The sequence below is a fragment of the Ziziphus jujuba genome, chromosome 12 (genome assembly GCF_031755915.1).
Source record: "Ziziphus jujuba cultivar Dongzao chromosome 12, ASM3175591v1".
NCBI lineage: Eukaryota > Viridiplantae > Streptophyta > Magnoliopsida > Rosales > Rhamnaceae > Ziziphus > Ziziphus jujuba.
This window is the reverse complement of record NC_083390.1, coordinates 6,642,728-6,656,667: the sequence shown is the minus strand read 5'-3', so window position 1 is coordinate 6,656,667 and position 13,940 is coordinate 6,642,728.

Below are 13,940 nucleotides of genomic sequence, written 5' to 3'. Positions count from 1 at the left end.
GGTAGCTGATACACACCCTTAGGCAATCATCCTTCTTCTCCATGAATGAAACAGATGCCATTCAGGATGATAAGCTTGATCTAGTGAAACCTTTATTCACCAAATCTTGTAGCTAAGCCTTTCAGTCCTTTTATTTTGATGGAGTCACACGGTATGGCGGTACTGAAATAGATTGATGTCCAAAGCCAAATTAATGACGATTTGATATCCTTTTTACGGTCATAATCCAGGTAACTTGTTGGGGAAACGCATTCAAATTGCTTCCCATTATGAGCAGTTCCAACGCTCACCATCTACTCGGACATCAGCCACATGTGTCAAATACCTTTGACAACCATTCTCCGATAGCTCCTTGGAGACGAGGACAGAAATTAACCACGGTAAAGGCCTCCTATCCCCTCCATGAAGCACCACTTCAGGTAAGCTGAATCACTTTAACTTAACTCTTTTATGCTACCAATCCATAAAAATAAGATGCGTAACTACTCAATCTGTATCTAGGGTCGCCTCAGATCCCAAAGAGATTCAAAGATTGGATCTGCCCGCATTGCTTGACCTTCAAAAAAGAAAAGGCAATCCTCGACCATTGACTAAGCCATAGGAATTCCCCGTTACGATAGGTGATTCTAATTGACACCCTCAAAGATTAGAGTTATTTCAACTCGGGCAACGAATTTGTTTCGAGACAAGGGGAAATAACGCTTTAAGACGGGTAAAACGAGAGATTAAACGCGGATGGGATGCACAACAATGCACAGTCCCTTAGGAATACTAGAACCTAGAGCTCTGATACCAACTGTCAGGACCCGTCCAAAATTCCTTAGTCACCCTAGAATTCCATCCGAGTCAAAAAGTCAAGTTTTGACCCTTCATTCAACGGTGAACGATCAAAGTCAACGGTCAACGGTCAACCTCGGTGAAGGTTGGAAAATTTTCATTGTACTTTGGGACGGGATGTTACAAGAAAGCTTGCAACCAACCATGCAAATACCCATGCAAGCTGCAAATGCATGAGGGACAATAATATTTTTGGCGCTTATACATGCATTTTCCCACACACTTCTTGTTTAAATTATCAACCCCTGAATCAGAATCAGATGTTGTTGAGACTTCTTTAGCTATATCAACTACACCGACAACCAATATCATGCTCAACGTTACCGTCGCCACTCTCTTTCTCTTTCCACTTTCCATATTTCCCTAACTTTCCTACATTTTTTTTTTCACTCTGATAGAATTTCTGTGATTTCCAAGTAGCTAGACTTGTAATTTATAGATAAAATACTTTCACTCCATATATATTTAAATTTTCTATAATTTTAGCCAACGATTTTTAAAATTGAAAAATATTATTTATTACCATAAATGAGAATCAATAAAATACTTTCACTCCATATATATGGAAATTTTCTATAATTACAAATTGGGTGAAATATATATCATTTCCTTTGATCATCACCTAACTCTTCCAGTTATTAATTACTACTATATCCGTGAAACTATTTTGTAATTTTTTGATTCATCGCAAATCATATCAATTGGAAAAAGCAAGAATCCAAACACAGCAATAGAACAAAGGGGGTTGTGGACAAATTGACATTATATGTATGTTGAGAAACTATAAACAAGTCAATAATTTCAGCATATTAAGTCACACGTGGCACACTGATCACATATGTAAAAATATTATGGAAATAATGCTGTATTTGAAAACTCTACAGTTCCATAACTTTGAAACCACATGTCTAAATCGGACGCGCCGCTAGTCTACAGACTTGTATCGACGAGTACTTCAGAACCATGCATGAGTCAGCGCTCAACTTTGCATGAACAAAAAGTCAATTCCGGCACCCCTTGGATAGTTTGGACCTTAATTTGTTTTGCTAACAACATTCAAACCGTAGCTCCGTTTTCAACGTGCAACTAGTCTATGAACTTGTGACAACTTGTAATTTTTAATGGTATCTCGGTCAATGTGAAATTTCATTAGGAGTAAAAAGTGAACATTTGACCTTGTTAAGTTGTTGGTAGCTGATACACACCCTTAGGCAATCATCCTTCTTCTCCATGAATGAAACAGATGCCATTCAGGATGATAAGCTTGATCTAGTGAAACCTTTATTCACCAAATCTTGCAGCTAAGCCTTTCAGTCCTTTTATTTTGATGGAGTCACACGGTATGGCGGTACTGAAATAGATTGATGTCCAAAGCCAAATTAATGACGATTTGATATCCTTTTTACGGTCATAATCCAGGTAACTTGTTGGGGAAACGCCTTCAAATTGCTTCCCATTATGAGCAGTTCCAACGCTCACCATCTACTCGGACATCAACCACATGGGTCAAATACCTTTGACAACCATTCTCCGATAGCTCCTTGGAGACGAGGACAGAAATTAACCACGGTAAAGGCCTCCTAACTCCTCCACGAAGCACCACTTCAGGTAAGCTGAATCACTTTAACTTTACTCCTTTATGCTAGCGGTCCATAAACATAAGATGCATAACTACTCAATCTGTATCTAGGGTCGCTTCATGTCCCAAAGAGATTCAAAGATTGGATCTGCCCGCATTACTTGACCTTCAAAAAAGAAAAGGCAATCCTCGACCTTTGACTAAGCCTTAGGAATTCCCCGTTACGATAGGTGATTCTGATTGACACCCTCAAAGATTAGAGTTATTTCAACTCGGGCAACGAATTTGCTTCGAGACAAGGGGAAAGAACGCTTTAAGACGGGTAAAACGAGAGATTAAACGTGGATGGGACGCACAACAATGCACAGTCCCTTAGGAATACTAAAACCTACAGCTCTGATACCAACTGTCAGGACCCGTCTAAAATTCCTTAGTCAACCTAGAATTCCATCGGAGTCAAAAAGTCAAGTTTTGACCCTTCGATCAATGGTCAATGGTCAAAGTCAACGGTCAACCTCGGTCAAAGTTGGAAAATTTTCATTGTACTTTGGGACGGGATGTTACAAGAAAGCTTGCAACCAACCATACAAATACCCATGCAAGCGGCAAATGCATGAGGGACAATAATATTTTTAGCGCTTATACATGCATTTTCCCACACACTTCTTGTTTAAATTGTCAACCCCTGAATCAGAATCAGATGTTGTTGAGACTTCTTTAGCTACATCTACTACACCGGCAACCAATATCATGCTCAAGGTTACCGTCGCCACTCTCTTTCTGTTTCCACTTTCCATATTTCCCTAACTTTTCTACATTTTTTTTTTCTCTCTGATAGAATTTCTGTGTTTTCCAATTAGCTAAACTTGTAATTTATAGATAAAATACTTTCACTCTATATATATGGAAATTTTATATAATTTTAGCCAACGATTTTTAAAATTGAAAAATATTATTTATTACCATAAATGATAATCAATAAAATACTTTCACTCCATATATATGGAAATTTTCTATAATTACAAATTGGGTGAAATATATATCATTTCCTTTGATCATCACCTAACTCTTCCAGTTATTAATTACTACTATATCCGTGAAACTATTTTGTAATTTTTTGATTCATCGCAAATCATATCAATTGGAAAAAGCAAGAATCTAAACACAGTAATAGACCAAAGGGGGTTGTGGACAAATTAACAATATATGTATGTTGAGAAACTATAAACAAGTCAATAATTTCAACATAATTAATTAAAATCCCGTCTAATATTTACTGTATATCATCTTAAAGAGATGAGTTATTTATTAATAATAATCATGGTGACGTGGCAGAGCAAGGCCTACCTTGTAGTTGTGTTGGAGCAGTTGTTATTGGACGAATCCGCAGTCTCCATCACTTGAGAAACATCTGAAATTAATTGACAACCAAAATGTACAAAAAATAATAATAATTCCATTAAAAACTTATTAAAACTAAATCAAAACTAAAAAAGAAGATGATGAGGTATCAATTTAAAGGGTATTAATTAGTATATAATTACCAGTAGTTTGGTAATGGTTGGAGAGAATGGAGTGTGCACAACCATGATCATGAGTAGAGTGACGGAGAGGAGAAGGATGCTTACAATTACGCATGCAATCGTCATAGTATTTACGACTCCACCCACATTTAAGGCCACATTTGAGACGACAAAGTCTGTTTTTGGAGTGAACCGCAGGGTTTGAAGAGATCTCAGCTGCATGATCCACCTCCACTGCACTCGCCAATAATAAAACCATGCTCATCACCAAAATCAATATCGCAACTCTCATTAACATTGTGTTTCCACCTTCCATGTCTCTCTCTTCTTTTCACTCTCTTTTTCTTAATATAATTTCTCAATGATGTTTATGCTAGTATCATATACACAGCGGAAGCCTGATCGAGATTGAATAAAGTGTGCAATAAATTATGTTATTATCCATAAGTTTACTAACCTTTAGCGTAGAACCTTCCAAACTATTCTCTAAGCGACAGATCTGCGTGTGGACGCACCTGATCACAAAAGAAACAAGAAGATTAATCTGAAAAAACTTCTGAAACTCATAGTTTCTGTTTTTTTCTCTCAAAGTGTTTTATTTTCTATTGAGATTCTAAACCTCTAGAAAATAATACGTTAAACTTATTAACTGGAGGCTAGTAAACAGTATATTTATAGACTGCTAACCTTAATCCTCCTAGGGTTTAATAACACCTTGGGTCCAATTAATGGGCTCTTTCTTGTATCTTAATAATCAATTAAATGAGCTCTGTCAATTAATGAGCTAGTTTGAGGATCCTACGGCTCATTATTAATCACGGCTCCTAATCATGGATTAGCTTGCTCCAATAGCATTAATCCAACAATCTCCCACTTGCTTTGAGCAAGCCTGGGACCGTGATCTTATCTGGTGCTATTCCACTAAAAGCCCAGATGTGAACTCCAAGCTTAATAATATTTATATTAAATGTATTTTTCCTTTGTAAAATATTAATAATTAATTGATAATAATTTCTGTCAATCAATTAATTATTTATTCTCTTAACTTATCAGTTTTTTTAACGGATCCAATGCACTGACCAGCGACTTTCAGCATCCGAGTACCGAAACATGTCAAGAGGACATTTCATACAAATTCCTTTTTGTATATTTCATAAATACTTAGCAATCAAAGAACCATAATTCCCAAATCATCAAGATATTGGCCGTTCAAAAATAGACCTCACCTATTGATAATTCAAAGAACCATAGTCACTTAATTACCTATTTATAATATACTCAGGATTAAGAAAAATAACATATCTAATATCGCCTGAAAATTAATACATTTCACATAAATTTATCCTTAATTAAATCTCTTCCGATCCTCTCAGAATGTCCATAATTCATTCCAATATTTTATAATAATCAAGACAGATTATTTCATAAAATATTGCTGTCTAAATAAAGTGCCCAACTTTATTTAACAACTGTGAGATAATTCATTAATTATGAGAACCTATGACCATGTCTTCTATGAATATATCCATATGATCATATACTACATAATTAATCTGGACCTTCTACATAAAATAAAACGTGCATAAGAATTGAAAATCCATACATTAAATTAGAAAATGAAATTACAATTAGTCTTGCTCCTAGAGCATAAATGTAACCAACTCCCACTTACTCTAAAGTAAGTCTGGAATCCTTTTAAGACTCATACAATTTACATGCTTCTCAAACACACATTTAGGAAGAGTCTTAGTAAAAGGGTCTACTAGGTTCTCCTCAGATGCTATCTTAGTAACCACTGTATCTCCTCTCTCAATGAAATCACAGATCAAGTGGTACTTTCCTATGTGTTTCTGCTTTTTGTGAGACCTGGGTTCTTTGGACTGTGCTACGGCCCCACTGTTATCATAGTAAAGGGTAATGGGCCGATCTGCACTTGGTATCACATGGAGATCCAAAAGAAATTTCTTAAGCCATACTGCTTCCTTTGCAGCTTCAAATGCAGCTACATATTTAGCTTCAGTCATGGAGTCAGCAACACAAGTCTGTTTAACACTCCTCCAACAAATGGCTCCTCCATTTAGGGTAAACACATATCCTGATGTTGATTTGCTAGAATCAATATCCCCTTGAAAATCAGAGTCCGTATAACCAAGGGTTTCAAGACTCCTATTGGAATACACCAACATATAATCCCTCGTTCTCTTTAAATACTTGGGTGTTCTACTCCGGGGTCTGATTGGTACCGGCTTACTACTCCCACCGCATGGTAGATATCTGGCCTGGTACATAGCATGGCATACATGAGACTACCAACAGCCGAAGCATAAGGTTTCTTACTCATGAGTTCTTTCTCTTTAGGAGTTTTTGGTGATTTCTCCTTAGAAAGATGAATTCCATGTCTGAAGGGTAGAAGTCCTTTTTTGGAATTTTCCATGTCGAATCTGGTCACTATTTTATCAATGTAAGAAGCTTGGGATAGAGCTAACATCTTCTTCTTCTGGTTTCGTAAAAGTTTGATTCCTTGAATATAGTTAGCTTCATCGAAGTCCTTCATATCAAACTGCTCTTTCAGGTAACCATTTACGTCTGACAACACTTTCACACTATTTCCAATTAACAGAATGTCATCTACATAAAGAACCACAAAAACAACCATTATTCCTTGAATCTTTTTATACACACATGGTTCATCAGGGCTTTTCTCAAAACCATATAATTTGATAACTTGATCAAACCTGATGTTCCATGATCTGGATGCTTGCTTAAGTCCATAAATAGACCTATGCAACTTACAAACCATGTGCTCTTGACCTTTTGTTATAAACCCTTTCGGTTGCTGCATATAAATGTCCTCTTCCAGCTTCCCATTTAGAAAAGCTGTTTTGACATCCATTTGCCAAATCTCATAATCGAGAGCTGTTGCTACAGCTAAGAGAATCCGGACAGATTTAACCATGGCTACTGGCGAAAAGGTTTCATCATAATCGATGCCCTCTTTCTGGGTGAAATCTTTTGCCACTAATCTAGCTTTAAAGGTTTCAACCTTCCCATTTGATCCTCTCTTTCTCTTGTAGATCCACTTACACCCAATTGGTTTTACCCCTTTAGGTGCTTCTACAAGAGACCAGACTGAGTTAGAATCCATAGATTCCATCTCACGGTCCATGGCCTTTCTCCATTCTTGCACATCAATATCTTCCAATGCCTCTCTGTATGTGGTAGGGTCATCATCAGGATTATCCAAAATGACTTGATAAGTCTCTCCTAACAAGGCATACCTTGCAGGTTTACGTATCATTCTCCCACTACGAGTTTGCTGTACTGGTTGTTGTACATGTAAAGGAGAATCCAAGTTTTTTTGTTCAAGTGGATTATCAATCTCTTCATTATATCCTTGTTCTTGAGTTTCTTGAATTTGGTCCTGAGCTATTTCCTGTGTTTGTTCACCTTGGAGTTTATTTTGTACATTTTTCCCTCTTTGAACATCAACAAGAACCATTTTATTCTTAGGTTTAAAATTGTTCATATAATCCTCTTCTAAGAAAGTGGCATTAGTACTTACTATCACCTTCTTTTCCTTTGGATTATAAAATATTCCACCTCTCATTCCCTTAGGGTAGCCAATAAATATACACATTTCTGTATGAGATTCCAATTTATGAGATTTCTGTGCTAAGACATGTGCTGGGGCACCCCAAATTCGAATATGGTTTAAGCTGGGCTTGCACCCTTTCCATAATTCTGTGGGTGTCTTTGAAACAGATTTAGATGGAACCAAGTTTAGTATGTATACAGCTGTTTCTAAGGTATATCCCCAAAACGATTCAGGTAATGATGAATAACTAAGCATCGACCTCACCATATCTAAAAAGGTTCTATTTCTCCTTTCAGAGACTCCATTTTGCTGGGACGTTCCAGGAGATGATAATTGAGAAATGATCCCCTCTTTAGCCAAGTAAGACTTGAACTCTCCAAACAAGTATTCACCGTCTCGGTCAGACCTAAGCTGTTTGATATGGACACCTAATTGCTTTTCTGCCTCAACCTTATACTCTCAAAATTTATCAAAAGCTTCAGACTTATGGCGCATTAGGTAAACATAACCATATCTTGAGTAGTCATCAGTAAATGTGATGAAATACTCATACTCGCCTCTTGCTTCAATGCTCATTGGTCCACATATATCCGTGTGTACCAATTCCACTTGTATGGTGGCACGATTTCCTTTGGCCTTGAAAGGCCTCTTTGTCATTTTACCTTCCAAACATGATTCACATACTGGTATAGGTTCAAAGATCAAGGAATTTAAAATTCCACTTTTAACCAAACCATAAATCCTGCTAGAATTAATATGAATCGCAAATGCCATAGATAGGTTTCATTTGAAACCTTCATTTTCTTAGATAAAGGAAGTTGCTCATCATCATTAATTTCAATGGCATTAATACTATAAGACAAAGGAGTTAAAAAATATAGACCATTCATCAATAATCTGGAACAAATAAAAGTATTATTACTCTTTATTGAAGCTGAGGAATTAAACTGTACTGTTAAACCATGTTCAACTAAACAACTAACAGAAACCAAATTCCTCTTAAAATCTGGAACAAATAAATAGTCTAATAAATTAAAAATTTTATTATCAAAATATAACTCCACTAGTCCTACTGCCATTACGGAGACATATTCTCTGTTTCCCAACTTCAAGCTTCTTTGTCCTTTATTAAGTGGGCTGCTTTGTTTGAACTACTGCAAAGAGTAACAAACATGGTTAGTGGCTCCTGAATCAATGATCCATTTGTCATTGTAATTCTCCATTAAACAAGCCTTAACAACATTTAGACTACCCATACCTGATTTAGGACAGTCCTTCTTCCAGTGACCTTTTTGTCCGCACTTGAAGCACTTGCCTTTCGGCTTCTTCATTGCAGTCGGTTTGACAGCTGGACCTGTTCCCTTCTGCTTCTTGTTTTTCTTTCCACCCTTAGGCTTCCCTTTAGGCTTTGAAGAACTTTCAGCATGATAAGCACTTTCTTGCTTCCCGAGAGACCTTTCAGCACTCTCAAGCTCGTGCATCAGTTCAATAGGAGTAAGCTTTAGTTTGTTCATATTATAGTTCATTTTGAACTGACTAAAGCTATTCGGTAGAGATTCCAAGATCATGTCTATCTTCATCTCTTGTTCCAGCTTAGCCCTCATCACTTCCGCAGTACTGATATGCCGTCATCTTTAAACAATGTTCCCGCACACTTTCTCCAGTCATGCGAGTGTTCATTAATGCCCCTATAGCTGCTTGTTTAAAGCAGTACTGCTACTTTTAGCAAACATCCCATCTAGAGTCTGAATCATTTCTGACACACACTCCAGACTATCAAGTTGCTTCTGCAAATGTTCTACACGCTGGCTAGAATATAACAGCGAGCTGTTATATTTGCCTGTTGCTAATCTGCAAATTACTTCTTAGTTTCCTCTGAAGCATTGGCAGCGGGCTCCTGGGGTTTTGGAGTTGTTGTAATGAATTTAATTCTCTCAAAATCAAGGACAACATAGAGATTGGTTTTCCATAGGTCGTAGTTATTTCCATCCAATGGTTTTTGATTCATAATTGTAGCTAGAGGATTAAGGGATGTCATTTTCTGAAATTAAAATGCACACATATTAACACGTAATCAACACAACAAACATACAAATACGTAGATCCCTTAAACTACTTATTATTAATGTTTATTGCAACAATAATTTAATTTCCATTACAAATACTTACGTTGGGTAAAACATTTGTAATAAATTAAATTTTGTACATGGTATATTTTAATGTCCTACTAAGTTAGCTCCCAGGAAAGTTGAGGTGGGTCTCAAACTCCTTAAAAACCTACCTCCTTAGACAGAACCTTCTTAGATAACCCCAAAATATACCACTCAAAATTGATTAAAAAATTAAAACTTTTTGAACCCGATACGTATAGTGTCCTACCAAGTCAGCTCCCAGGAAAGATGAGGTGGGTCTCAGACTCCTTAAAAACCTACCTCCTTAGACAGAGCCTTCTCAGATAACACAAACACACATCATTCAAAATTAATTTTAAAATCAACCATTGTTTCAATAATCTTTGGTCTTTTAATAACACTAACAGAGCCTCGTTGGGAGGATTATTAATGTCATTAAAATTGAATGTAATAACTATTAATTTTAATTTCAAAATTATCTTTAATATCTAAGTATTGTCGACGTTGGGCCGTACAACCTTATTAAAATTTTGAAATTATTTTAGATCCAATCTAATAAAATTTGGTCATGTTTATCCGTTGGGGCATCACATAACCATTTTATTATTGGACCCTTAATGGAGCCCGCAGGTTTGAAATTGATTAAATTAATTCTTTAAAACCTTCACCCATTCAATATTTTCCATTAATTAATTAGGGTTTTCCATAATAATATTATCTAGATAAAACAAATATTATTATACACATGTATATATCAAATGATGCAATTATATGGCACCACCTATTCTAAATGACATGTTAAGCACATATCACATGTTATATCCATATAATTTAAACAATTATAAACATAGAATAATTAATAGGCCCTAATCTATGGTTTCTTAGAAAAGAAAAATTACAAGCCCAATAGGCCCAAAAAGCCCAACTTAATATTTGGCCCGTACTTCTTTTCTTCAGATCTTGCAAGTCAATGGGGTGTGGGCCAAGTTAGAATTGGTTTATAGGGTTTTTAGACCAAAAAATACAAAACCCTAACAAGTCCACTATTGATCATGAGCACCAAAACCGCTGCCAGTCGCCACACAAACCTCGAATCACCATGCAATTTTATAGGAAGGTAGACACCCAAATAAGAAATCTACCCACAAAAAATCATCAACATCTGATCATGCACGCACCTCCACGCGCCTGATGAATTTAGGCGCGTGAATCCCACTCTCATCCGCTTTGAGTGGCGCGTGTTGTCGCGTGCAAGTGTTTCTGGCGACCGTTCTCCTCCCACCGATCCTCCTCCGTGTCCTTAAACTTCTTATGGTGTTGATCTATCAAGCCGCAGCTCCAATACACACGAAAAACAATGAACAGCAACGAGTATATAGTTTTTTTTCGGGTACTTTTACATATTTTTCCAATAAATCCGAATTTACATAAAACAAAAATTCAAATAAAATTGCAGGAAAAATAAATAAGTAAATCAATCAAGGAGGAAACCCTAATCTTATGATTAGCCTCCTTGTTACATCCCCAAAAAAAATATACAAGCAAAAATCTACCATGGATTAAAGCCAAAACCAAATCATTCATTCATAATAAAAAAAATATATATAAATAACATGAATAATAGAATCCTAGGTGCCATATATCTAATATACATCATATATACATGAAAAATAAAAAAATGGATTCGTTTTATCACACACTAATTCAATCACGACTCTGATACCAATTGCTAGTATCATATACACAGCGGAAACCTGATCGAGATTGAATAAAGTGTGCAATAAATTATGTCATTATCCATAAGTTTACTAACCTTTAGCGTAGAACCTTCCAAACTATTCTCTAAGTGACAGATCTGCATGTGGGCGCACCTAATCACAAAAGAAATAAGAAGATTAATCTAAAAAAACCTCTGAAACTCACAGTTTTTGTTTTTTTCTCTTAATGTGTTTTATTTTCTACTGAGATTCTAAATCTCTAGAAAATAATACGTTAAACTTATTAACTGGAGGCTAGTAAACAGTATATTTATAGACTGCTAATCCTAATCCTCCTAGGGTTTAATAACACCTTGGGCCCAATTAATGGGCTCTTTCTTGTATCTTAATAATCAATTAACGAGCTAGTTTGGGGATCCTACAGCTCATTATTAATCAAGGCTCTTAATCATGGATTAGCTTGCTCCAAGAGCATTAATCCAACAGTTTATAAGATGGTTTAATGTGTTTTCAAATTCCAGCTAAACCTCTAATTTATAGGTAAAATCTTTTTGCCACATAAGAAAATCCTTATAAGTATTTAATACGTTGATTGATAAAGTTTTTTTTTATTATTATTATTTGTTTATTTCAAATGTCTATTAGTAGGAGCTAGAGCTTGTTAAGCAAATGTAGTAACTAAAAATTTAGGGAGAGGGAAACCCACAAAAAAAAAAAAAAAAAAGGCAACACTCTAAATTGAAAAAAAATTGAAATTGTTTTTAATTTGGGTGTATTTATTTTTCATCCTTAAATTTGTAGTTAATCGAGATAATAAATTATTATCCACGTTCGAATTAAACAAATCACACATTATTAAGCAAATCAAACCAAATCATGAACATTTTCAAAGGGCCCCTAATTAAATTAATTTAACCATATAGGTTACGTCCCAAGAAGTTACACCAAATTAAGCACTTTTAAATAAACATTAATATATTGTACCTTTATTAACTAAAATTAATTTTGTTTATTATAATGTGTTTAGTGTTTATGAATATATTATGTAATATTAGATAAAAAAAAAATTTACGTTATAATTAAATTGGGGGAAGCTACTTGAAAAGGACCTATTGATCATAAAATCTGTCCTTATGGACAACCCAGTGGCTGTATGGTTGGAATCCTTGCACTTCCAATACGTACATAGTAGTTAATTGGTTATGGAACCTATCCCTATAGTGTAGGATATAGTGACACATAATATTAAATGGGGTAAATATATATATATATATATATATATATATAATTTCACTTGGTTTTTTGAAAGAAATCCAATGAAATTTCCATACCTAATAGCAATTTAATTAATTATCATTAACTATATTAAAATTTTAATATTTAAAAATAAAAAAATACTATGACTTAATATTTTTATGTATAATTTGCCAATTTATTTTTATGTCAGAGAGCGTATATATAAAATAATGAAATTTGTTCATTAAATTTAGAAATGATGAAAATATATATATATATATATATATATATGTTGAAATTTTAAAATTACGTTTTGATGGAGATACCTTTAAAAGGTTAGGCTATATTTTTCGATAACTTTTTTTCTATAAATCATTGTATATTAATGGATTAGAAATTCCTTTATACCATATCAAATTCAAAACAGAAAATTCCGTAATTTAAACTAGTTGTTTTATATTCTCTCCTCGCCCCCACTGTTTCCAAATTTTCGCTCGCCCTTGTACGTAATTGAAAGTCATCCCAAATTCGCTAATGCATGATCGGTATGTATATTTGCTTTTATTATTATTATTATTTTTTGGACCGAGTATAATTGCCATTTGTTAATTTGATTAGAAAAACACTAAAAATTTTAGAACATATATAGTATCTGTCACACTCATCATTAGCTATTTGCCTACAAGTATGTGCATGTAACGAATCCTGATAATTAATTAATTCCACCACGTACATTGTCTGAATCCAATCAAAAAATTATCAAATTAAGCACTTTTTAAAAAGAACTTGAATAGTGGGATCAAAATGAGGAGTTTTAATTTCCAAATTCATTAATGCATATATTGTACAGGTCAGACTCACCCATAGATTAAATGGCGTCTATAGGTTTTTTTTTTTTTTTTTTTTGCGTGTATGGTTGATTAACGTATAAAATATACATGTTGCAATTGCTGAGTGTTTTTGGGTCAGTCAGCCAGAACAAGCAAAAATGAGCAATTGGATTTTCAGATTGGATTAGATATATATATATATATATATATATATAGATATTTCATCTGACCATGACCAAATTAAATATAAAGTTATTAAAAGAAGAAAGTTTCACTGCACTGGTATATAGTCCAGTATAGTGAAACTACATCAAAATCAAATAAGATGATGAGATATTAATTGACGTTCAATTATATATTACCAGTAATTTGGGAATCGGAGGACGGAATGGAGTGTGAACAGCCATGAACACAGTCATAGACATTTTCAGCGGCAGAAGGATGCTTACATTCATACATGCAAGCATTATAATAGCAAACCAAGAATTGG